The sequence below is a fragment of the Mixophyes fleayi genome, chromosome 5, assembly GCF_038048845.1.
Source record: "Mixophyes fleayi isolate aMixFle1 chromosome 5, aMixFle1.hap1, whole genome shotgun sequence".
In the NCBI taxonomy this organism is placed as follows: Eukaryota; Metazoa; Chordata; class Amphibia; order Anura; family Limnodynastidae; genus Mixophyes; species Mixophyes fleayi.
In genome coordinates, this window is record NC_134406.1 from 146,283,016 (window position 1) to 146,309,338 (window position 26,323).

General features: G+C 38.0%; 1 protein-coding gene and 1 long non-coding RNA gene across 3 annotated transcripts in view; one reads left to right on the forward strand and one right to left on the reverse strand.

Moving 5' to 3' along the window:
- Positions 1–16,767, reverse strand: part of BASP1 (brain abundant membrane attached signal protein 1) — a 67,244-nt gene extending 50,477 nt beyond the window's left edge. The window contains exon 1 of the mRNA XM_075212910.1: positions 16,615–16,767. The gene's annotated coding sequence lies outside the window, so the exon portion shown is untranslated. The remainder of the gene's footprint in view (positions 1–16,614) is intronic.
- Positions 16,768–16,815: 48 nt separating this feature from the next.
- On the forward strand, positions 16,816–23,386 carry LOC142158697 (uncharacterized). 2 transcript variants are annotated; one of them, XR_012692848.1, is made up of 4 exons: positions 16,816–17,467; positions 19,037–19,291; positions 20,221–20,314; positions 22,910–23,386. It is a non-coding gene; the product is annotated as an uncharacterized LOC142158697 (long non-coding RNA). The 2 variants fall into 2 exon arrangements; XR_012692847.1 differs by having other exon boundaries at positions 16,816–19,291; positions 22,910–23,385.
- Positions 23,387–26,323: the final 2,937 nt, after the last annotated feature.

A 26,323-nucleotide genomic window follows, 5' to 3' on the forward strand; every position in this document is an offset into this window, starting at 1 on the left:
GTCCTTCTCCTCTCTTCTCCACCAAATTTTCCCCACCTCTTCTACCGCAGCCCTCTTTCCTGCCTTCCTCACTCTGTAGGCTGTTTTTGTTATATGTATAGTGCCATCATACCTACCAACAGTCCCAGGGGTATGGGGTATACGAAAGTGGAGATGTTGCTTATAGCAACCAATCAGATTTTAGCTAACATTTATTTAGTACATTCTACAAAATGACAGCTAGAATCTGATTGGTTGCTATAGGCAACATCTCCACTTTTTCAAACCCACAATTTAGTAAATATACCCCCCAGTCTTTCTGGGTTTATACATATTTTTATCAACTGAATGGGGACATGGCCTGTAGGAAAGGTATGTTGTGATCTTGCAGAAAATTAACTAAATATGGGTAGATCTGGGCATTGTTTGGACAGATTTTGGCATAACTTATATCAGGATAGTTGTTTACTTTGAGTGGAATTGCCAATTGGAGATGTTGGCTGATATGTGACATACTGTATGTACAGATGATGTGTCCCGATTCTCGAAGTTATGTTGGCTTTAGCTTCAATTTTTATTCAGTTTTATGAAACATATGAGACATTGTGTTTATATTTTCTGAATTGATTAAAGACATGACAGTCATGAGAGAAAAGTGCACATGCTACAACTCCCTGATAATAACAGTACAGTAAACAATACAGAAAACAACTTACACTCCGCTAAATAGCAACTGTAAATATGATGTCAAACATCTATCAAGTTCTGTCAAGATTTTACATTTATATTTAGGAGTAATATTAGTAGCTTTTTTATAAGGAAAACTGTATTGGTGTTAAATTGACCTATTCTAAACTAATTAAACACTGTCCATTTTGTGGAAACACTGCAGGTTGAATGGCGCATGCTACAACATTGACCCTAAGGATATGTTATTTTCAATATACAAGGGTGAATGAATTCATGACTGAGAATTACCCAGGGCCTATGGGCTGGCTGCTGTAACACATTGCACACAGCTCCTGTTTATGAATAATTTATTGTTTTGCTGTAATATACATCATTCTCTTTGTTTTTTTTTATCTCTAACAAGATGCCATCTACAGTCCAATTGGCTGGACTTTTGAAAACAACATATTCATTGAATCTTCTGACTTATTTTCACTATTTGGTTTTATATAAATGCTTTAACCGTACCTACAACATTTACTCATTCTAGCCAGGACAAAAAAACCTGCCTCTGTGTTTCACACTAATCTTCAAATTTGATTACACTGAGCTAAGTAAATGTAAATAATGTTTTTCAACATCAAATAAAGGGTTTTAGTCTGTCCATTGGGATCCTTCCCATTGGAACACTGCTGTTTGTGCTACCGTATACTGCTGAGAAAACACACCAACGGTGGCTGCAGGGGTTGTAGAAAACGGTGGGGTTGAAATGACAGGTGGATTGCTATCCAAAGAGGTGCAACTTGATATTAGAGCCAGTGTGTCAGGCCCTGTGGCTTTCTGTAGGCTATGCAGATGTGATCAGCATACAAGTTCATATGCAGGGCCAGGAGTATAACTGAAGGAACTAGAGTGTGCTAGAGTTCTGGAGATATGAGGAATATTCCTTTAAGTGAGCCAGGGTTTCTGCAATTGGAGAATCTGGGAGCAAACCATATTCCCCAGGGAAGATTGACAATTAATATATTTGTTGCATTGGATGATCATCTCTTGCTGGTTTTGAAAAGTGAGACCACACAATATATACTGTATATGAAGATAATATATGAAGGTGGGTCAATGAAAAATGCACCCAAAATGCCTTGCCCACTGGTATTTCTTGTCAGTGTCTAAGGCTCCAGGGGAAAGAAAATTATGGGAGCAGCACAAGAGCGCTGCCTGAAGCATGTCTGCAAATAGGCCTACACTGAGATAATATGTGTAACTGTGCTGCAGGTGAACTGCTACTTGCAAGCATTTTAAGACACCAATAAAGTTGGCAGCTCCACTGAATGTATAGTCCATTGCTTTTTGACCCATGATATAGGTATTATATAGATATAGATATTGGGAGTTACTACCTGTGCTCTACATACCCCCTAGTGAGAAAGGGCAGCTCTGTATACCTATGACCCCCTGCATTTTTTTTGCCCTCATGTTAAGCATTACTTAACCTTGCACCAGAAAAATGTTGCAGTCATGTTGGGTTATGAAATATTCTAATATTTTACATCTTTAGGGATGTCTTGATCACATTAAGTGACTGCAAACATTTTTTACCAAAGATCTGTGATACTAATTCCTACTGCAGCCAGGCATGATCAAGCTTATTTAATGTAAGTTTGAAGTCATTAGACTTGGCTGAAAACTCCGGACAATGTTAATCACATTGTACTGTTGCCTTGTAGTTGGAAAAGAATGCAAATTCATTGGAAATGACATGTTCCACAAATGTCTCCCTTATTACCATTCCTGTGGTGAACAGAGGATTTATTAAGCATTTTCAAGAAATCTTTAGACTTATCTCCTTGCCTTGGTTTGTTATTTGACAATGTCTGCCTCTGAGAAATGTGTGACCTCTGCTTCATTATAAAATATGGAAATGTAAGAAAACTATTTATTTTAGACAGAAAATATGTGGGAAGAATTCCAAATAAATATTTAAAATAGCAAACAGACACATTCCTGGTCAAACTTAGTAACTTTATTTAGTCTAATGTAACTACAGTGCTCTGTCTCCACTCTTGACAATGGGGGTTTATTTGTCAAAAAAATGCAAGCAATTCGTAGCAAAATGCAAGCATGCAGCACTAAAGCCACTTCTTGCTTATTTTCCTTACTTTTCTGCCACTGTGCTTTTTTGTTAGTCCTGCAATGATTAACATTAAAAAATGGTGTTAATGGCACAATGAAGATGACCTGGCCAGACAAAAGCCGATTGAGTCTTTCCATATGGTGTGTGGATTGTCCATAATAATAGCCCTATTTTTACATACCAATGCAGGAATGAAATTCTTTTTAACGTTAAAGAATATTCTAATAAAACAGAAGAGGTGCATATTTGGAGGTGTACCCAATTTAGCAGGGGGCCACATAGACTCCTTTATTCCAGAAATATTATGGGTATCTTGGAGGAGGTAGCACTTAGTCATTGGCCTCTACTTTCAACAGCTTGCATTTTACTCAAAGGCCGTAGCTAAGATATCAGTGCACATGATGCCTTCTGCAGCAGGATTTACTGTAATTGAATAATTGTGGGATATTCATCACCATAAACCCAATTGATGTGACACTTAATGGGTTAAAAAGCCATATAAGGAGTCAAATACAAGGGCCATTTGGCCACAGACATGGTGGGCCACATCCCATTGAGTGCATTCAGCAGACGACTGTACACACATATACACTGGTATGAATAGCCAACTAAATTTAGCAGCATCCCAATTAATTGGAATTGTAGATACTTTTTCAACCAAATTGCTCTGGGTGTAAGACCTAAGACCTTACATCATTTTTCTTTATGTGTTCGGCATTATGCCAAGATACAAATTCGTAAATTACAAATTACATTGACCAACAAAGACATTTTCTTTTTTGCTACATGCCAGTAGCAATAGTTTATTATAAGTGATCTATTGCATAAATTGGTTCCTCCCTGCCTTGAAATCTCCCACTCTGTATCTGTAGGTAATACAAGGAACCATTATGTAGAATATGTGCTTTTGTGCAGGATTATGTAGCTGTTATATGAACTCCGCGGATAAAAGCAAATGGTTCCTGGGCACAGGAAGAAAACAACGAAAAAAGTTTACATCTATAGCGAAAGCGAAAATGTACAGGGAGCAGTTCAATAATTCTTTTTTTTTTAACAGGAGATCCCTTTAATAAAATTATAGTGCTAAGCCCATTAATAATGCGATCAAAACTCGAGCAGGTTTAAAAATGTAGCCGCCATTGACTTAGTTGTGGTCATATTCTGAGTGCCCTTACAGGCCTCACTGTGGAAGTGACCCACTCACAAGACCTAAGAACCAGATGGCCAGATATCATCCAGTTTGATCAAACTAGAAACTGATCCTGGCATGCATTAGCCTGTGCTTGCATACCTTGAAATTTGGAAACCACCGAGTCTGGTTGCAAATTGCATTCAGTTTGAAGTCAAGTTGCCCCCAACAGTAGGAGTATTATAAATAAATAGTGCATCCAATTTGACTTAATCATTCTGTGTGTTACTAGAATGCTAAGATTCATTTGTATGAAGTTACGTGTACCTGTGCATGAGTCAGTGATGTTATCTAATCTACTGTTTTCCTGGGAACAAACTTGTTTGGATAAACATCACATTCCGTTTCTGTATTTTAATTCTCTGAGAGCTTTGCCCCATATTGTATGAAAGCTTTTTTTTACATACACAGGACTGTAGAAATTCCGTATTGTACATGAATGTTGCTTGCATAGCCAAATGCAAGTAAAAATAATATCATTCTACAGAGACAAATAAGTCATCAGTAAGGTTGGAGGCAATAGAAAAAATTTGAGTGTATGGCATAAGTGCAATACATTTAATATCAATGTTTTTCTTATTTGGGCACTCAAATAGGATTAATACAACCAATATATTTATCTCTTTATATTAAAGGCAATATCTATTCTTCTGCCTCCTGTATCAGGAATTTATTAGATATATACACTCCAGTGTGGTGGGGAAATATTTAATAGATGGTACAGGTCTTGAACATCAGACTACAGCTGTTCTGCTAGCTTACCTTTAAATCATCTCTTATCCACACAGATCAAACAATTGAGCATGATATTGAAGCCTTAAATTGTGACTTTCACCCCCACCTCCACCCCCATTATAAATAATTTATGTCTAACCTTTATCTGCTCCTAGTAACGGGGGCTATGTGCTATTTTCAATTCTTCTGCCCAAATTTAAAGCTTCTTGAGTAGTTACTATTAAGGCTGGAGCATAGCAACTTTAATAGCAAACACATATGGGCATTTAAAGCAAAAAGGAGGTAAGAAAGAAAAAAACGAAGGTAAGTTCAGGTTGGGTAAGAGAGCAACTAAATCCATTCATATTAATATGTATATCAAAGGATTTTCATTACTGATATGAATAATATACATAAAATACCTGAAGTCTTAATACTAAATATGTCTGCATGCTCCCTTTCACCCCTTTCAGCAGCTTACCATTTAGGAGGGAAGTTTTTTTTTAGCAGTGCAGGCAAACAGTGACTCAGAGGCACGCAAACTTGCTTTGCAGAAATGTATTGGTGGATTTATATGCAGAGGTGGTGATGTCATAGCAGCTCAATAGACTGCAGTTTCAGCTTTCTCTCAGTGTTTTCACCAGTGTAGATCCTAAAGATCGGGGATTCAGCTTTCTGTAATGGCGTGGAAAAGTAATACTTTACTCTTAAAAAAACTGCAGTGGAATGTAATGTTAACACAGAGCAATGTATTTTATCTTCATGATTTATATCTGTATATCTCACATATTTTTAGAAAATTAAATTTTATCATTTACAATTAATTTATGATTTACATTAAACATAGCATTAATGACCAATTATCAGAAACTTGAAAACCTAATTATAGATTTATTACAGCAAAATGATTAAAAAAATGAATTTTGTCAATGTTTAATATTTTATATGGGGGAAAAAAGTTATTAATTAGACCTTGCTGTAAACTTACCTTAATTTACAGCACACCTAGCTAGAAATCAGAAAACGGTCAACTGTCTAGACAAATTTTTAACACAGGTATAACATACGACCACATAGCAAATTCTGATAGATTATTATCCATTTCAGATATTAATTAATGGCTAATTACAAAATGTATGTTGCTGTAATAAAGCTGTTTTAGCTTTTCAGTTTTGTGATAAATGCCCTTTAAAGAATAAAAGCTGATCCGCTTCAGTGTTTGTAGCTTACCCCGTTTCAGAGGTGCAAGTATGCAGGAAGCAGAAAGATTTAAGGTCTTCTTTGGAAAAGAAATATCAGAATAACTATTAATCACACTTTTGTCAAGGACTTGAATACCTCAAGACAGGTGTTTGTGGTGTTTTTGTTGTGAAATAATTTACATAATAATAATTTTAATTATATTCCGCTTCTCTACCAACATGACTCAAAGCAGTTTACAGTTGCAGATAAACACAAAATACAAAATAAACATATAAAAGATTAGCAGATTATATAAGAGAGGGCTACACATCTGGGGGGTTTTGTTAATTTTTTTGAAAATTAAGGGGCATTAATGAAATGCTTCAGTAAACAAGTAAGTCTTTAGTCTGTTTTTGAAGGTTCCCCTGGGGTAAATTTATCAAGCTGCGGGTTTGAAAAAGTGGAGATGTTGCCTATAGCAACCAATCAGATTCTAGTTATCATTTATTTAGTACAGTCTACAAAATGACAGCTAGAATCTGATTGGTTGCTATAGGCAACATCTCCAATTTTTCAAACCTGCAGCTTGATAAATTTACCCCCTAGAATGGAGGCCTGGTAGAGGCAGTGAGTAGGAGCCACAAAGCTAAAAGCTTGAGCCCAAAATGAATTATGGGCATACTTACCAACTTTTGAAAGTTGGATTCCGAGAGCCAGCCGGGGGAGGTGGGCGTGATGGGGACGGGGCTCCCAAAATTTGCATTATTTGGCCACGCCCCTCTCACGGAATGACGCAAACACGTCATTTTACAGCAGGGGGCAGGGCCAAATGTCGCGATTCCCTGAAGTGGACAGATCCGGGAGATAGTCACACTCTCCCAGGAGTCAGTGAGACTCTTGCGAAATGCGGGAGTCTCCCGGACATTCCGGGAGAGTTGGCAAGTACGATTATGGGAGATTATAGGAACTGTTAGTATCATCATCATCATCATCATCATTTATTTATATAGCGCCACTAATTCCGCAGCGCTGTACAGAGAACCCATTCACATCAGTCCCTGCCCTACTGGAGCTTACAGTCTAAATTCCCTAATACAGACAAACACTCACACACAGACAGACATGGAGACAGACAGACAGTGAGACAGAGACTAGTGTCAATTTTGATAGCAGCCAATTAACGTACTAGTATGTTTTTGGAGTGTGGGAGGAAACCGGAGCACCTGGAGGAAACCCACGCAAGCACAGGGAGAACATACAAACTCCACACAGATAAGGTCATGGTCGGGAATCGAACTCATGACCTCAGTGCTGTGAGGCAGAAGTGCTAACCACTAGGCCACTCATAGTCCTTCATATGGGTATCGAAATGAGCGAGTGGGGTTGTAGGGAATAAGAAGCTACTTCAAGTACCCAGCACCTTAATTGTATAGGGCTTTGAATGTCACTAAGCAGATCTTGGAAAAAAGTCACCATCTTATAGGCAGCCAGTGTAGGGAATGGATAATAAGTGTTATGTGGCATAACCAGGGTTGGCTACTTAACAGCCTAGCTGCTGCATTTTGCACCAGCTGAAAGCAGTGCAGTTCTTTTTCTGGGAGACATGACAGTTAGATTAGTTCAGGTAGAATTATTTTACAAATTATATTTAAATGGAACCATTACTTAAATGCCATGCAGGTAGTCATTATATATTTTATATATATTGTAATTTAAATAATTGTCACAATTACTATGTACTTGGATATTTAGCACGCAAATGACAAGTGAATTGTGATTTCAGTCAACTTCTTAACAACGGGTGTTTTTATCTGAATATCATTGTCCAAAATGTGAGGACTTACACAAATTGTGAGGACAATGTCCGTAATGTGACCATGTGACCAGTACAAGCGTGGCCAAACTGGACTTGGAACCAAACGGCTTTGCTCACCTTAAAGTGACAAGATGATGTATGGAATATTTTAAGAAGCTTTGATACTAAAAACATGTTAACTATGTGTTCACATCTAAAATTAATGTCTGTTGACAAAAAAACTGGCACTACTAGTTTTCTGACTCACATCCTTTTATCCCCAAAATATACAAAATATCCTATACAAATATTTGTAAAAAAAATTTGCTTGAATGTCAATGTGCTATGTGAATGAAACCACACAGCTGATGTTGCCTGGATTACCTGAAAAAGAATATCAAAATGCTAGATCCACTTTAATCCATAGACCCAAGATTAGGTTCCATTATGTTCAGTATAAAACACTAGTAATTCTAGAATTTATGCTGCAGCTGCTCACCTTGTTTCAGTCTTAAAATGCTGAACTAATTCATTTAAACAGACATTGTTTTAAATAGAATACCAAAACATTGTGCGTTTATTGTGCTAGTCATAATTAAATATAATATTTAAAAAAATAAACATATGTGCTAAAATGCAGTCATTAAGTGTACCTTAGCGTTAATAGAAAAAAGTCAACATGTAGATTTACTAAAACTTCTAAAGGAAAAAGTGGAGATGTTGCCCATAGCAGCCATTCAGATTTTAGCTAGAATTTATCTAGTACATTCTAGAAAATGACAGCTAGTATTTGGTTGGCTGCAACACTTTTCCTTTTGAGAAGGTTTGATAAATCTACCCCCAGTTCTTTGTGATTTTTTTTTCTTGACATTCACTTAGGGGTATATTTACTAAACTGCGGGTTTGAAAAAGTGGATATGTTGCCTATAGCAACCAGAGAGATTTTATTTATCATTTATTTAGTACGTTCTACAAAATGATAGCTAGAATCTGATTGGTTGCTATAGGCAACATCTCCACTTTTTCATACCCGCAGTTTAGTAAATAAACCCCTTAGTATGGTTTAGAAGTCAACTCAATAACTTACTGACATCTATACTGTATGGCGTAGGTTTTTTTGATGTTTTTAGATATTTGTAATGAAGTTGAAAAGATTACAGAAAAGATACATTTAGGCAAAATTAAGTAATAATAACTAGTAATTTAATAATTCAGAATTGAAATATATGAAACTTGAAACAAGATATAAAAAAAACAGAAAAATAATTGTGTGTATGCATGTTGCTAGCAATTTGAAACATTGATATAGTTGTACATAGGAAATATGTGGTGTTCTTTGTTCAGATTAAATGAGCAGCTCCATGAAAACCTTCTCATAAACAGACCTTTAATAGCATAATACAATGAGCTTGTAATATAAGCAATGAAATGTCCTTGTCTGTTTCCAGTTTTATAGATAAAGTACTGTATATTTTTCAATTTGGTTTCTATGGCAACAGTGCTCTAGAAACAAGTTCTTGATGTGGTCTATATGTATTTAGGTCAAAAAGAAAAGCAATCGTTGATAAGAAAGATGAGTTCATATAATTCCCTAATGTCCTAAGAAGCTATTTGATTCAAATGCTCCGTGAAGAAGACTGTACTGTTAAGTATTTTCTTATGAGAGTCCATGTTGAATCTGTGTAGATGAAACACTGACAGCCATTTTGTCTATGAAGAAATATTATGATTTTAACAAGACCTTGCTGAGGAGATACTAAACACCATTCATGCTGGCATTTCTGCCTCTTTCACATGTTACTGCCAGAACATGACATGTTATTAATTCATAATGCAGTATAACAGCAGGAATTTCAGAAGGGTATGTTTGACATTCTCACATAAATACACATCCAGTCTGTGTTAAAGTGGGATTTTCGTGTATATATGTTTATATAAAGAGTTTGTGATAAAAATTAAAAATACATCATTGAGTAAATCCCTCCTTAAAGAGCAATTTTTATTTTTTCCGTGTACTGCTCAACTGATTGAGTTTAGAGTTCAAAATTAAAACAGTATCCCTGAAATTCGGGAGTCTCCCGGACATTCCGAGAGAATAGGCAACTATGTGGTTGCTATAGGCAACATATCCACTTTTTAAACCCGCAGCTTGATAAGTTTACCCCCTGGTCCCATTTGTACAGGCGTGTACACGCTCTCCCTCATTCTTCTTCTGTGCTCCACGTGTGGCCACAGCAGGCACTAGCTTTAAAAGGATAGATCAGTGCATACTCCAGTGCCTAGGTATATTTGTCTTAACATACTTTCTACTGTAGCTTGTATTATTCTGTGAACTACCCATTGCCACTGACCTTCTGCCTTCGATTTTCCCTGTGTCTGCTTTCTGATTGTGCGTATGCCACTGCATTACTGATCCAGCTTGTTATTGGCGATTCCTGTCTGCCTGTAACGTGGACCTTTTTCCTGTTTTTAACATTGCACCAGTGATGCCCAACCTGACCTCTGGCCTGTCTCTGACCTCATTATTTAAGCGATTTGTTTCTCGCACTCAGTCTTCAGATACACCTGGCACATAAAGCTGCCTAGCAGGACAAACTAAAAGGCAACAATTTGTGGTTCACACATAGTGCTTTACTTCTTTGCAAGGATCCATGGTGAAGATCAGTCACCCATTACACTTTGTACCATAAGTGAGCATGCAATAATAGCTAGCAGCACAGAGGGTCCACAATTTCCCCCACAGTATCTGACAGATGAAACAGAGGTTGGATGCGATTATAACATTTGGATCCAAACAGACAGGTGATTATCTATAAAGACCTGTAGATCAGGTCTAAAACTAGGACAATTTGAAATGAAAGAATGACAGGCAATTTACAGATGGGGCCAATTTTATTTGATATTTTTGGGCTCACTTATCTAACAGTTTCACAGAATGTCTCAAGTTCCAGAATGCACCCATTGTTCCTCAAAATAAAATATGTCACATTGATCTAATTGGTAAGTTGAGCAGCAATAAAGGTTCTCTATACAGTATGTAGGAGCAAACGAGAAAGTGCCTTCTTAGATTATGGGTGTTTTAAACTACCGCTTTATCATGGGCAGTTTTACACTATTTCCATTTTGTGACATTGCTGTGTTCACAAGTAAATGAAGTCCTCTTACATAGGCAAACCGAGGGGGGGGAGGGGTTCCTAGAGCCTGGAAACCCCCCTCCAGGCCTGGGGCACTGTATACTTGAGGTGACTGAAGCCTGCCCCTGCTTCACACGGTTCTGCTTGAAAAGGGAGAGCTGCGTGCACCTAACAGTAGTCCACGCAGCATTACCCATGTATATTATGGGGATAGGAAGAGTTGGAGAGCAGCCAATCACTGTCTAAAATTATAACCATGCCCCCATGCATGCTGGTGATGCCCACTGGCAGCGTGGTGTGGAAACCCCCTCTACAAATCCTGCGTTTGCCCCTGTCTTAAGAAAATATCAGCATAGAGATCCGTCACTTCGAAAAAAAATGTGTTGTCTGTGCTCACTGTACTTTTTCCATATGGTAAATGGACGATTAATCAGCAAGATCTTTTTTTCGGTCAGTCCAGAGTTTGGAAAAAGTGCAGTGGGTACAAATAAAAACTTATGATTATCAATAAATCACAATTTTGTTGCCCACTTTAACTGTGTTTACCATAATCATGACATCCTTACTGATTAGAGTTTGCCATTGTTTAAAGAAAGTCAGCTCAGGCAATCACATTATCTAGTTGTCTTCTCTAAAATATTACTGCTTAGCTATTGTTCCTCCTCTAGCCAGTGTACCAGAGGCCATTTCACGAAGCCATTTACCCAGTGTTCCTCAGAGTCCAGGACGAAACCCTGGGGCTGAGGGGACAATTGCACGACTAATAACAAGTAGCATTTAAGCGATTTGTTTCTGGCCCTCTCAGACACAAACCCTTGCACTGCCATTTTAGAGTGGAAAATCTTAATCTGCATTTCAGAGCCTGTAGTGCCATGAGATGAGTAGCTGCAAGGAGCCTCCAGGGCTCTGTTCAGGTGAAGGATGAGGTTAGGAAAATATAATATGTAGGTGGCAGTTTAGTTTTAATACAAGGGGCATCCAATGCCAGAATTTCCAGAATTTAATGTCCATTCTAAAGGTCCCTGACACATTACACTTCTCAACAAATAAATATAAAATATGATATTTTTAAAACAATCAAAGGCAAACCTATATAAAATCATATCGATAAGATATAATATATATTTGAAATATTCAAAAAAATAAATATATGTGAGAACTGTAATGTACTAGATAGATAAGCTTTGCATGTCAATTTATATCATGCAATAGTTGACTGAGAGATGTTTTGCATAGAAGGATGCAAATTGCCAACTTTGTATCCTGTGACTTTCTGTAACATTACAAATATATGGCATAAACAAGAACCAATTCACAGGGCACACAATGATCTGATCCTTCCCAATTATTTTCCTATTGCAATAACCTATGCTGATTTCGATTATGAACTTGTTATAACTAATACATATTCATTTGCTTACTCTATAAGTTTCCCCAATTATCAGCACACATTAATATTACTTTGTGTAATCTTTCTTTATTGAGGTGATAACAGGCATGTGTAACCTGTACATCGTAACAGCGGAAGCATATAAAAAAAAAAAAAAAAGAACACCACAATTTTACATCCTATAGTAGGCTAAAGAAGACAGAATGAAGATCCGAGTAAGGAAGGAAAGACAGAACTGAACACATTAATATTACAATGAAAAAAACATTAAATACTGGACTCAATTAACTGCAATTTTTCTTTGCTGCCCTACAATTTTTGCTTATTAGTGTATCACTGATATATTCCCTGTGCACTATTTACTATGCATTACAAAATATTTGTATCAGTGTTTAATTGCAATCATCTGTTAATTATGTTCAGAATCAACCAAGTAACGTACTTTAGAACATCCTTACCGGAATTATAAACATGGACATTAGCAGAGAAGCCGAAACTTTTTTCGTGTGTTGTGTCATAATTGACAACTTTTTGTTTTGAGGTCTGGTGACAAGTGGGGAGGCAGCCTGGTGACATAATGGCGTCACCATTGTCCTGCACCCAACCTTGCAATACTGCTATTCGTGACAGTGCACAGCGGAGAGAAGGGCTATGATGACACAAATTGAGGGACAGTAGGCAAGTATGGTTATTTAATATGTGTTTCAGCTTAGCACTCATTAACACTCCTGCACATATCTGGAATGCATTTTGAAATGATTTTGTTTAACCATGCATTCCAGATCACAACCTCATCCTTCTCAATGCCAACCTATTGTTAGTGTGAATAATGAAAGGTGTTTTTCATGTAATTATTAACTAGTATTCCTGTTTAAGAGATCCTTTCCGTTAAACTTTGTTCCTGTATACATACAGGTTAGTAATTATCTTAAAAAAAAATAGCAAAGGGGTTCTCCAATGTATTGAAGTCATGTCCAATTTCTGCTTTTGACAGCAATCATGACACTGGATATTTGAAAAGGGGGTAGGATTTGGGTGGGAAAAGAAGCATGGGATTGACTAGCAATAGCTTTGCGCTGCCGCGCATGCGGCAGCTCTCTCTCTCTATATATATTTTTTTCGGGGAGGAAACCCCCCTTAAAAATCCTGTGTGCGCCCCTGTATAGAACACCTATTTAGGCAGGATCTGGTAATCACTACTGAAAGTCTTTAATTCGGAAAGCTGATTTTACCAAAATTCGGACCCCCTTATACCCCAGAATTGCTAGAACTAATGGGAAGGGGATATTTGGCCCCAAAATCAAAAAAACGGATATCAATTAGAGACTGTAAACTGTCACATGGATATCCATTTTCAGTAACAAACTTATAGGAGTTGATTTACTATATGAAAATTAGGGAAATTATATAGATGTGGACATATATTCTCCATTTTTTGAGAAACAACTTTCCATATTTGTTGCTCATTTATTACAATTAATTAAACAAAATATTGTAGAAGACACTAGAGAAAGGTACAGCTTAAACAGTAAACAGAAATTGTCCAGGGAATACCACTGATCAATGTTCTACTTTCTGAAACAGGATCCAAAAACAGGTCATTAACCGCTAGAAAATGATTGCAACAGCAAGGATCACATCATATTACTCCCCGTGGATATCAGATTATTAATGATAATAGCAACAATAAAAAATAGCTATTTCACAAATAAACATAAAATATATAATTTTGTTGGTATTTTCATCAGAGATATTATTAAAATTGGAGAAATTACTTGTATACATATATTAAAACATATGGCTGGTTTAAGTTATGCCCTACAAGTGTTCCCTTTCCTGCATAATTGGGCTTATACATATGTATATATATATATATATATATATATATATATATATATATATGTGCACAGAATATTCATAATGGCTGCCATTTTGAAAAATGAATGTATGTTGCTATAGATTAAAATGAAAAATGTTATTTTTCTCTAATGGAAGGACCCTTCAGAAATACAGTGCAAAGCGTCACTAAGCATTACCATGAATGCATGGGTACAACAGTGCATTGACTGGTCCTATACCAAAATTTGCATAGGTCCCTGGCGATGCTGTTCACGCTGTCAGGCCACCGCTCTTCCCTAGTGGAGGACTCTCTGAATATGTGTAGTCCAGTGCATGTACGCTCAGAATAGGTCTTCTCTCTATTGAGAGCAGAGCGGAAGCCTTGGGGGGCCTTGCTGGGCATCCTTCATCTCGAGGTCCCATAGCCGCAGTGTCCCATATTATTACTCCCCAGTCTAAATTTGTGCTTTTACAAGTTTGCAAATATCAAACGAGTGGTAAGGTATAACAATGACAACCCGCATCGAATGGCGCCAAAAGGGCCAGTCTAAATATATATGAATCCAAATCTACTAATAACCGATTGAACAACCTCTGCTACAATATTATTGTATAGCAAACTATAGTTATAATCTGGCAATTAATTTTAAATTAATTTTCAACAGAAAAGTAATAAGTAAAACCTGGGCTTTGTAATGATCCATTTTAGGGCAATATATATATATATATATATATATATATATATATATATATATATGGAAAAATTATGATTCTATGGTCAATGACAATTATTATTATTATTATTATTATTATTATTTTGCTTTCATTAATTTACATTTTATTTCTTATTTGGCTAAGAAAAGCTGTCTCTAGATGTGTCAGTCAAACCTCAAAAATGTGGTGACATTTACAGCCATCTACATGGTTTATGGCTGAATTGACATGTGCCTCTGTGATTCTATCCTGCCAAAAAAATTTATTCCATTCATTTAATACTGCACGGTAGTTGCAAGTGGTCCAGACGTTTGACATGAAATTGCTCAGAAAATAACGGTGAAATATATGTGTATACATTTCTACTCTGCTTAAGGTAATGTGATGGATTCCACTCTGGTGCCTGTTTCGCAGCTTAGAAACTGATATGCCATGTTACTTGATAACGCTTGCTCTTACACAGAGTAGTACAAACCACTGTGTATTGACACTTCAATCTGCTTGTTTGATAATGGTATAGTATCTAACCAATATACAAAGTAGAAATTGTATTGTATGCTTGTAATGATTTTATTTTCTTACTGAGAGAAATGCTGAGTACCAGGGAGAGCTACGTGTGAAAGCAGAAGCTACTGAAAAAAGCTATCCACGCCCCATCTTTCTGCGCATGCCTTGGTCAAAGACAAAGGAATTGGTAATTACTGTAAAGTCTCATTCATTTCCACTGCAGTGTTCATGATTTAACAAGAGATCAAGAAGTATGGCTCTCATTAACAATCACCATATAGGTCAACCTATTATTTCCCTTTCTTCCTCTAGATGCTTGCATAATTCAAATAAATCAATAGTCACACCATCAGAAGCCATGGATGCAGACTTGTTTTAATTAGCCCATTATCAGTGTGCCTTCACGTGTTCCACTGAAAAAAAAGGCTTGATCAATAATGTACGACGAGACAATAGTGAGCTGTGCAATGGCCGCAGTAGCAGATCTCTTCTGGACAGATGTCATCCAGCTGTTGCATATGCATAGTGACTGCATCAAGCCAAGCATTCCACTACCAATTTTTTTTTGGCTACAGTTAAGATTCTCGTGCTATTTTCAGATTAAATTCTCTCACACTATTAACAACTAGTAAAAGGTAGTGAAAGCTGATATATTGATAGAGGTAACTGCTAGGGTCTGATTTATAAGCATGATGGTGCTGCATTTAACTCATTCCTGTACTGTCAAGCCATCACAAAGATCGATCAAGCAAGAAACGCCCAATGTGAATATTACAGAATCCAAATAATCCAAGTATTCAAGACGCACAGTTCAGAACAAAGAACACATGAAAAGAACAGTATTTAGGTCATTCATCCTTTAAATGGATAGATTCTAGATTAATATGTGCACATCCCTTAACGAGTGTGCACAGCTTATTCTACTGAGATCTGGATAGTGACGTTCAGTTTTACTAAATCACCCTTCCACCACCCCCTTTACATTCTCTCCTTTACACCATTTTATTCACAAAACATAACCTTCTCAAAGATCTGTTATAAAACACGTGTGCTACATAGGTTTGCACTATAATTACCGACTTAATACAAATATACCACTCTTTCATTTACATGGATAGCAGTTCCTCATTTCAGATATAGAGCTATCTTTTCTTCTGAGACATCATTTTACTGTAAATGAATGGACCCCTACTGCATGTGGGCGAATATTTGAATTAGTTTTTATACAGAAGAGAGATTCCCCAACCAGTTAGCTGGCTCCTAGCTGTTCTTCCCCCAACCCCTTCTATATAGAAACAGATTGCATTTATTTGTTATGTATATCCAGTATATGTGTGCATATGCTGGAAATGATATTCTCCTCCTTACCTTATTGAATAGCCTGTGTTTGTCCTTGTGTGTTTGTGTGCCCTGGTGTCACAAGGATTCCTGCGAGGCTAAAGCCTGCCTTGGTTAGTCTGGGTGCTTGTGTCTCCCTGGCTCGGTGGCTGGGACTGTGGTGATTAGAACCCGTTGTAGCAATGTCTCTGCTGCTGCCTCTGCAATTCTCCCTTTCCCTCCTCCCCTTCTGTTTCTTTTCACTCTCCACCCCCGTCTCCCCCTTTCCCTCTTCTTTCCCACTCCCTCCCTCTCTGTTGTCCATAAGCCATTCTGAGGCTTTTTTTATATATGTATATAAAGATTAAAGTGTGTGTGCTGTTCATACTTACAGTGAAATTTAGGAGAGAGCCCTACTCTGAGCTTTACATGCACATTGGGCACGGGAAGAGGTACAATATGGATGGCACTAATGATGTACTTACTAAAGTGAATTTCAAACACTTCTACAGGATGACAAGCATTGGATTGTATATCGGGTGGTCTTGTTTCAGCCGATTGTCTTCTTTTGGATGAAAAATGCTACTCTTCAAATAGTCTGTTTGGATGAGAGTTACAAACAAGTGCATTTATAGGTAGAGGATATCTTGTCAATGAGTGTGTGCTTCTTGTCTTCATCCATACTTAAAGATCCATAATTGGTGGCTGAAGAAAACCTAATTACTAACACTGGTCTGCACAGAAATCAAGGGATTAGGTAAAAGCCGGAACTGCTGGAATGCCGGAACGCCGGAATGAGTCAGCTTACTACAACGCCCTCTGCTGCTAGGTGTATTGAGTGAAGCTTGCTGTGTTTTCTCTGCCTGTATAGTGCATTCTGTACTGCTATACGGATATGTTCTCTGTAATATGTGGAACAAATATTACACATATTATATTGTGTATGTATTGTATATATATATTTCTGTATATCATAGCTATACATTCTAGTTATCCGTTCTACCTGCCTTAATATATGTCGGAATGGAACTCCAAGGACCTTAACCATCCATTACGGCTGCCAGAAATGGGCTCTCAGTATCTTCAACAATTATTCCAGGTGCCGGAATAGGGCTCGGAGTACATTATTCATCCATTCCGGCAGTCAGAATGGGGCTTAGAGCACCTAACCTTCCATTACTGCTGCCAGAATGGGTCTCAGAGCAGCTTAGCCATCCATTCTGGCTGCCGGAATGAATGTATGAGTACTTTAGCCATCATTCCGGGTGCCGGAATGGATGATTAATGTACTCAGACTGCCATTCCGGCAGCCGGAATGGATAGGTAATGTACTGGCAGACCCATTCTGGCAGCCGGAATGGATGGGTAAGGTACTCAGAACTGCATTCCGGGACCCAGAATGAATAGCTATGGCACTCACAGACCCATTCCGGTACCTGGACTGGATAGCTATGATACTGGCAGACCCATTCTGGCACCTGGAATGGATGGCTAAGGTCCTCAGAACTCCATTCTGGCGGTCATAATAGATGGTTAAGGTCCTCAGAGCCTCATTTCGGCACCCAGAATGAATGGCTAAGGTACTGGCAGACCCATTCCAGCACCCGGAATGGATGGCTAAGGTACTGGCAGACCCATTCCGGGCACCCGGATGGGTAAGGCGATCAGAGCCCCATTCCGGCACCCGGGAATGGATGATTAATGTACTCAGAGCCCCAGTCTTGCAGCCGGAATGGACTGCTATGGTCCTCAGAGCTCCATTATGTCAGCCGTAATGGATGGGTTATGCACTCAGCGGTCCATTCTGACATACATCCAGGCAGGCAGAACGAATAAATATATATAAATATAGCATTATTATGTTTATATCATTCTGACAAAATGTTATATTATATGCCATGGAAGATTGCTTATGTTCGATAAACAGAAATGTTTAGCACTTTGGCTCCCTCTGCAGAACATGTTGTACATTAGTATATGACAAGAACAAAAAAAAGTGAGTTCCAGCCTTAAACAATGTTCAAAGGCTATTATACAAACCCTTAATGGTTGATTAAAAATGATTGAGTCTAATTTTACCATTCTCATAAAATTCACACCATTCACAACATTCATGTAAAATCACTCTATCTATATCTATTTATGCAGCAAATCGTTGAACAGTGTTTAGCTTTATTTTAATTATGTTTTTGTGCATTTATTGTTGTCCTTACAATTTGTCATGTTTGATTACAATCAGGAAAAAACATGGGTTTCATTTTTTTGTCATTTTTTTTAAACACAGCTGACCTTTTCAGAAGTGGTAGTACAGGATTCAAAAATAATAACGTGTGTGACAGTAACAGATCATTATATAAGATAAGACTGATAAATAAACAACAGTTACTGTAGATCTGTAGAAATTGTTTTTTACTTTTAAAGTGAAGCTATGGCCAAATTCAATATAGATTAACTGTTTATCTCCCTTTAACAGCTGAAATCCCCACTGTGTAGAGCATACTTTTCAACTCTCCCTGAATGTCAGGGAAACTCCCTGAAATAGGGGTGATCTCCCTCACTCCCTGAAGAGTCTGGCATTCTCCCTGATGCTGAGCCAGTACAAGACCGAGTTGGCTTTGCCATCTGTGGCATGATGACACAGTTTAGAAATTGTGTCCTATGTCCATATATTGATACCTATGGAGGTGGCCATTTTCATGGAGACAAAGATTTAATCAAAGATTGACAGGTAGGACAACATGACTTCAGTAATGGAGACAGAAATTTAAAAGACACTTCAGTCTCTAGAGATTCATTAGCTGCTTTTCTTAAATGCATAGTTGCCTACTCTCCCGTAATGTCCGGGAAACTCCTGCATTTCTGGGAGACCTCCCGATTCTCGCCCCCACAAGAGATAAGTGGCGGGGGGGGCTTAATGATGCAAATATTGCGTCATCCTAGCCCCGCCCCCTGCTTTAATTGGCCAAAATTGTGACAGTCTTTTAGGGGAGGGGTTAAAATTATGTGATTCATCAAGCCCCACCCCCACATGCCCACCTCCCCTGGGATCTCCCTGAAGCCAACGAGGAAAAGTTGGCAAGTATGGTGTAGAATCTCATTGATAAATGAATGCTTTGTTTCTCAAAAGTGAATATTTGGTTCTAGGATTTATAATAGCATCTACAGTATATTGTATGTCATTTTGTATTTTAGTGCATTGTGGTTTTTGGGTTTGGTACTCTGAATTTTGTGATAACTGAATCCAATAGTCTGGCATATAGATGTTTATAGATGCAACACAAAATATTACCTTTTCTTATTTCTCTGGATGGTGACCTTATTATTTTCTTGACCTTAATTAATAAAAAAATATTCAAAATTTGATCAATGCATATTGACATATATGAAGGTCCATCTCACATATACTCACGTTTGAGTGAGTGAGTTTAATCAATGTTTAAGTCACATCAGAATCTTTTGTAACTCTCTTTACCTTTTTCTATATCATGTATTAAAAATGATACAGAGCGTACAGATAATCGTTGTCAATTGATCACGATAATTTAATTAAATATTTAGTTTTTATTTACTTTAGTATAATATTTAGGTTTATAAAATACATATTTTAATATTTACAATAATTATAACATCTGTTGCATATATTTTTATTTATGAAAGATTCAAAAGACCTCCACAGGAATCCATGGCCTCAACTCATGATTCATCTGGAATGTAATACATGCGATCATGTCCCTAAGGTTAATATTGATTTGTAAGTATAAGATGGTGTGGGATATGTACAAAAGAGACTGTCACAAGGCATTTTAAACAGCTCAATAGAAGCTAAATGACTAATATGCTGAATTCTGAACCACATTATATAGAGATGCAGTGCTGTGTGGCGTTTTGCTCTAATGCCTCAGTCTCTGACCGGAGAGTTTTGTTCCCATTATGGAAAAATGTATATTTGCCCTTGTGGGTAACATATTGTATCAACTACAGTTGACAACAAAAACTGACCTGACCATCTTGTAAAGTAAGCTATATTAGTAAAACATTCATTAAGGGCCTGATTCATCTTTTAACGCAATGTGAAAGCAACTTGTGCGCATAACTCCATAGCCGAGTGCTGGCAGATCTCAAGAAATGTTTCCATCTGAATATGGGTATAAGTCCACTCTGGCTATACTTAACTTGCCGTTTGCAGGCAGACAGTACAGAGTGCAGGATACGCACTTGCATATGTGCAATATTAAGTCCCAATGGAACGCATGCATCCAAAAAATGTTTTTATAAAATTAATTTACAAACTTATTATACTATAATCATTAATAAAAATGTTAAAATATGCATTTTTACAGTTTCTCTTACCTGCAAACACATGATGCGGCTTGCATGCATGTCAGTCATCAATATCAATCAATACTTACACCTGCCCTGTAGTTGTACAAGTGATATGGCTAAAAATCACCCAGAGATGACCAGAGCATGAATCGGATGAATGTGCATGCGCTCGACATCAGCACGCCCTTACTGTACATAGCCTATGTGTCTCCGCCCCACTTTTCACCCTTCGAATCATAGGCAGTGTCACTTGTGTCTGTACATGAATTGGATGCAATTCCATTTACTGGTGTAAGGTCTGTTTCTGAGCATGCGCAGAGCAATTTCACGCAAGATACGACACGCAACGAGGCTTGCGTCTGAAGATGAATCAGGCCCTAAATGTTTAAATCAATAATATGTTCTCTTTTACCATTATTGTGTGCATTCGTTTAAACTGTTGCTACACTTCCTGTTACCATATGAAAGCAAGTTCAGTAGTGTTGAAAGTTGTTGTTTAAAACCAAACAATGCTGTCTGCACAAATTTTCTTTTTTATACACACTGATTTAACAGCAGTTGTTTTGAGCTTCACAAGTGTTGAAATGTTCTTTAATGTCCAGGCAACAAATCCTTCTTCTAACTAGTTTTATAAAACTTGTAGACTTCAAATAACTGCTGTTCTGTCTGCTCAGATACCTTTAATAGTCCCTAGAAGGGGGACATCAGGTTACTGGCTCCTCCCACTACACAGATAGGTCAGGGCCCCCAGGCAGACTGAGCTCTGATACATTGTAACTGCTCCCACCCTTTCGTTGTCTCTGACTGTAGAATGTACAGTACTAGTTCTTGATATAATAGCAATTTCATACACAGATTAATATCATTTTAGTCAACAATCTTGACTTTTAAAAACTACACCAAGACAATCACCTTTAACCATATTTGTAAATCTTTGGAGATTACTCTCAAACATTAGCAGTGAAAAGTTAATTTTCTGAGATGTGTGTGTGTGTATATGTGTATATGTGCTGTACATGGCTTACTAATAAATACTGTTAAAGACCCAGTTTCAGGTATACTGATATATGAAATTCTGTGGGCTTAACCGGCTGAGAGCAAGTCACATAAGCATTACATGTAAAGTCTAGAGTAGTATAAATACATCATGCATAGTTTCTTCAATATACCTAGTTCCGTCAAGTTGCCGAAATGGTGAGTGATCAGCCAGTATAATGCCACATATTTTAGTATTTGTTTTCATGTAGTGAAAGTAACAGATAATGGCAAGCGTGTTATATAATGCAATGTTAAATGTTTATTTGTTAATATTGTGACATTGATCTATTATTGGCAGTATAAAGATGTAAGTCATTACAATCAAATCGTATACTGTGTTGAATAGGATGAAATGGAAAAGTAGCACTGGGGCAGAGAAAAGAGGAGGTCCAAACGGGATACCCTGGGGTCCCATTTGTTCTTAATTTGGCACTAGTACAGTTTACTATGGTAATGTACAATAAAAGGGGCAAGTTTGAAAACATACAGATTGTAAAAACTGTTACAAGTGCATAGCAGGCCTGAATTTGTAAAAGAGAAAACCACATAATTCAGGGTAGAAAATTGCAGGGATGGTGAACTGTTCTGTAATAACACTTCCACGTTACAGCCCCTGCACTATCCTGAGATTTTAAGCTGGGTTTTTGCTGAATCACAGAGCATCTCAGCTCAGAGACCCCATTCACACTGCACCTTGGACCTGGGAAGCTCCCGGGTCGACCCTGTTCAAACTGAACACGGGTCTGCCCTTGCGATAAGTGTGAGTCATCACAAGAGGAGCTATGATTGGCTGAAAAACGGTGAGGTCATTTAAAGGGGACATCTTTTTTTTTGCACACAAAGATGAGGCCAAAGTGGGTGGTGGCTGTTGACAGCATTGCTTTAATCATGGCCAACAGAGTTCCTGTTTTATTGCTTGTTTTGGTTATTTTATAAAGCAAATGAGAGCTTGATGCAGCTGCTAATACTGTGCTGCCTTTCACAGTGTCTTTTCAGAAAGAGAAAGGAGCAATTTATGACAGAGGGAGAATACTCAACGTCTTTATTTGCGCAGGAAGAGAGCTTTTGTCAGGCCCGGCATTTCCTCAATATTGAGAATCAGCATGGCGACTAACCGAACAATGTGGGCCAGAGAACGCAATCAAGGAAAAGCTTTCTGGTCTACTGTGGAAGCTTTTGAGGACTAGCAGTGGATGGCACACTTCCATATGTCACGTAGGACATTTCAGTATGCACTGGACCTTATCACCCCAGCACTTTCTAGACAGACCACCAACTTCTGAATATCCATTGCACCAAGTAGGAGACTAGCAATTGTGTTGTGGTGGTATAATACCCCAGGCGAATACCGCACAATATCCTGCCTGTTAGGAGTGGGGCTATCCACAGTATGCACTTTAGTGCATGAAGTTACCAAAGCATTGCTGGAAGCCCTTTACCATCACTACATATCTTTGCTTCAAGGGCAGCGACTAGATGAAACCACCACTGGATTCCTGCGATGTGGATATCCACAGTGTGCAGGAGCCTTAGACGGGACACACATCCCTATCATTGCCCCCACAGAGAACCCTCCGGATTACTACACCCGCAAAGATTGACATTCCATCATTCTGCAGGCTGTAGTTGACCATGACTATTGGTAAGCATCATTTTTATTTCAATGTGACTGTGTCTTATGATGTGTATTCTAAAACAAAGCTAAATATATTATATTTTTAGTTTCACAGATGTGTTTATTGGCTGGCCTGGATGTTCCCATGACACCAGAGTACTGGCCAATTCGGATCTGTACCAGATTACAGAGGATAGGCAAGATGGCTGGTTGTTCCATAGAGAGGTAAATACCTATATTTTTTCTGATGTTTTCCTCAGCTAGCTAGTACATTCATTTATTTTTTTGCTATTTGTTTAAGGCCCTTGTCCATCTGTAGATGTTCTGCTTTCCAAATGCAATTAAAACATATACCAGCAGGTGTATTGTGTTCTGTAACCAACATTTGGGTAGCCTGTATATAGTTGTTGTTTTTTTTTTTGGAGTTAGACATTATAGATTGCAAGATCTATAGGTGTAGTGATTGCTGTCAAAGTTCCAATATTCTCTGTAAAGCACTACAGAAATTGAATCTGTTGTATTTCTTTACAGAAATACAAGTTTGTGAATGGTGTGGAGATCCCAGTACACATCATTGGGATGCAGCTTACCTTTTGCAGCGACATCAACTGTCTGCGGAACAAATTTGCTTCACCTATACCCTCACATTGGCTCGGATGGTGGTAGAAAATGCCATTGGACGCTTGAAAGGACGTTGGCGGTGTTTATTGAAGTGCAGTGACATAGACACCAAATTTATGCCCCATGTAGTTGCTACTTGCTGTATTTTACACAATATTTGTGACATACAGAAAGAACAGTTTCTACCAGAATGGAACATACAGGACTCTCAACTATATGTCATGTCTGTGGATTCTACAACTTATGAGGGAGAACGTACAAATACCTCTGCAGAACTCATTCGTACCACCATCACCGCCAATCTGTCATCAATAATCGAGTAAAACAGACAAAGAGTTACCTGAACAAAATATTTTTATTCAAAGTGTAATACTTTTTTAAAGGGTACAATTATCTCAAAAAGTGTGTGTTTTTTGTAAAAATGTCATAATATTATAGTAGTAAAAAAAATGTACATATAGACACTTTAGACACACATGTGCCAATACAGTAGTGCAAGTCAAAACTTTTTTTCAGTGCTTACATCACACATATTATAAAATATAAATAACACTTTAAATATTGTTGCCTCAAACACAGGCATTATAAACATTATAACTGTACTAAACATTCTTTCATTACCTATAATTGATGGTAATGTGGGTACTCGGGGTTATGTGGGCTAGCTGGGTACTCAAAGTTATGTGCAGTAACGGGTACTCAGGGTTATGGGGAGTAGCCAGGTACTCAGGGTTATGGGGAGCCATCTGTGGAGGATGATGTGGGGTGTTTAATGGTGCACCTGAGTTTGGGGGAAACATTTGTTGACCTCTGTAAAAGGGGTAAGGCCCCTCTACATGGTATGGTAATTAAAGTCTTGACATAAGGTGATCTAGGTAAGCCATCATGAATTCACGGTTCTCCCTCAGAATCCGCTCCTGCATACGCATTATTTGTGTTATGAAAGAGTCCTGCAACGTCCATGAAGCGTTGTAGGCGTGCTTCTTTTTGGGCCACCATAGTCATATCCATTTCCTTGAGGGGATCTACCAATACTGTGGTCATGGCTTTTGTTGCTTGTTCCATCTTATTCAGCTTCTTCTTCCTTTTACGAACATTGTAAACTACAAATGGGTAAAAGAAAGGAAATACAATAGTGTCACCAGGATAAATGAATATTGCTGCAAAATTAAATAGCAGTGTTATAAACTGATATGGGCTTGAGGCCTCCTCCCTAATGCACACTAGCTTTACACTGCAACATATACGTGTTCATGTTTTAATATAGTTTTACGTTTAGTTTTAGTAATTGTTTGGTATTTTTAGTAATGTTAAACTTCATATATTTATTGCATTTACTTTAAAAATGTTATAATTAATAAACTTACTGTCTGACCGTAACGTTGGGGCCTGCATAGATGGCAAAGGTTGGGTCGCTACCAATGATTGCAACAGTTGCGTATCTGCTGAAGACTGGCAAAGGTAGCGAGTCTGGCAATTCCTCGGCTGACATAGTGATGCTGTCTTCGATTGTATTTGAACACTCCAATTCAGCATGTTCTTCAAGCGAATTGTCGCTAATCAACAGTGAGGGCTTGCTTGACTGACTACTTTCTGGTGTAGGACTGCGAGCAACCTGGCAGCTGATGATGATGATGACAGTGCAATGGGATTTGCTAGTGCAAAGTTGCTGAACACTACGTTACATTGACCATAAAATTGCCATTCCATGCGGGCAGCACCACTGTTTCTCCAGTTTTGGTCATGCATTTTGGAGTATTGTTTTCGCAGAGATTTCAATTTAGTTACCACCTGCTGCTGGCTGCACTTTTATTCCGCGCTCTGTTAGTATTTTTGCTGTTAGTGTGTTATTGTACACTGTTGAAACCTTTACAGCGCCTGTAATCTGCATTTTGATCTCCTCTCCTCTTATAGGCAGCAACTCACATACTCCTTCTTCCAACCAATCAAATTGATAGGCTGGTCTCTCCCTTGAGTCTAGCCACTTTTCTGCCGCTGATCTACATTCTGCCCCTTCTGCACTCTAGGTCCTGTCCCCCCTCTCCTGCGGTGCACAGACAACTGCACCCCAACACACGTGGAACATGCACCACATGGACATAGTGCAGTTCCAAGTGTACAGGAAACACAGTTATGTGCAAGCAGCTCGCCCTTATAATATAA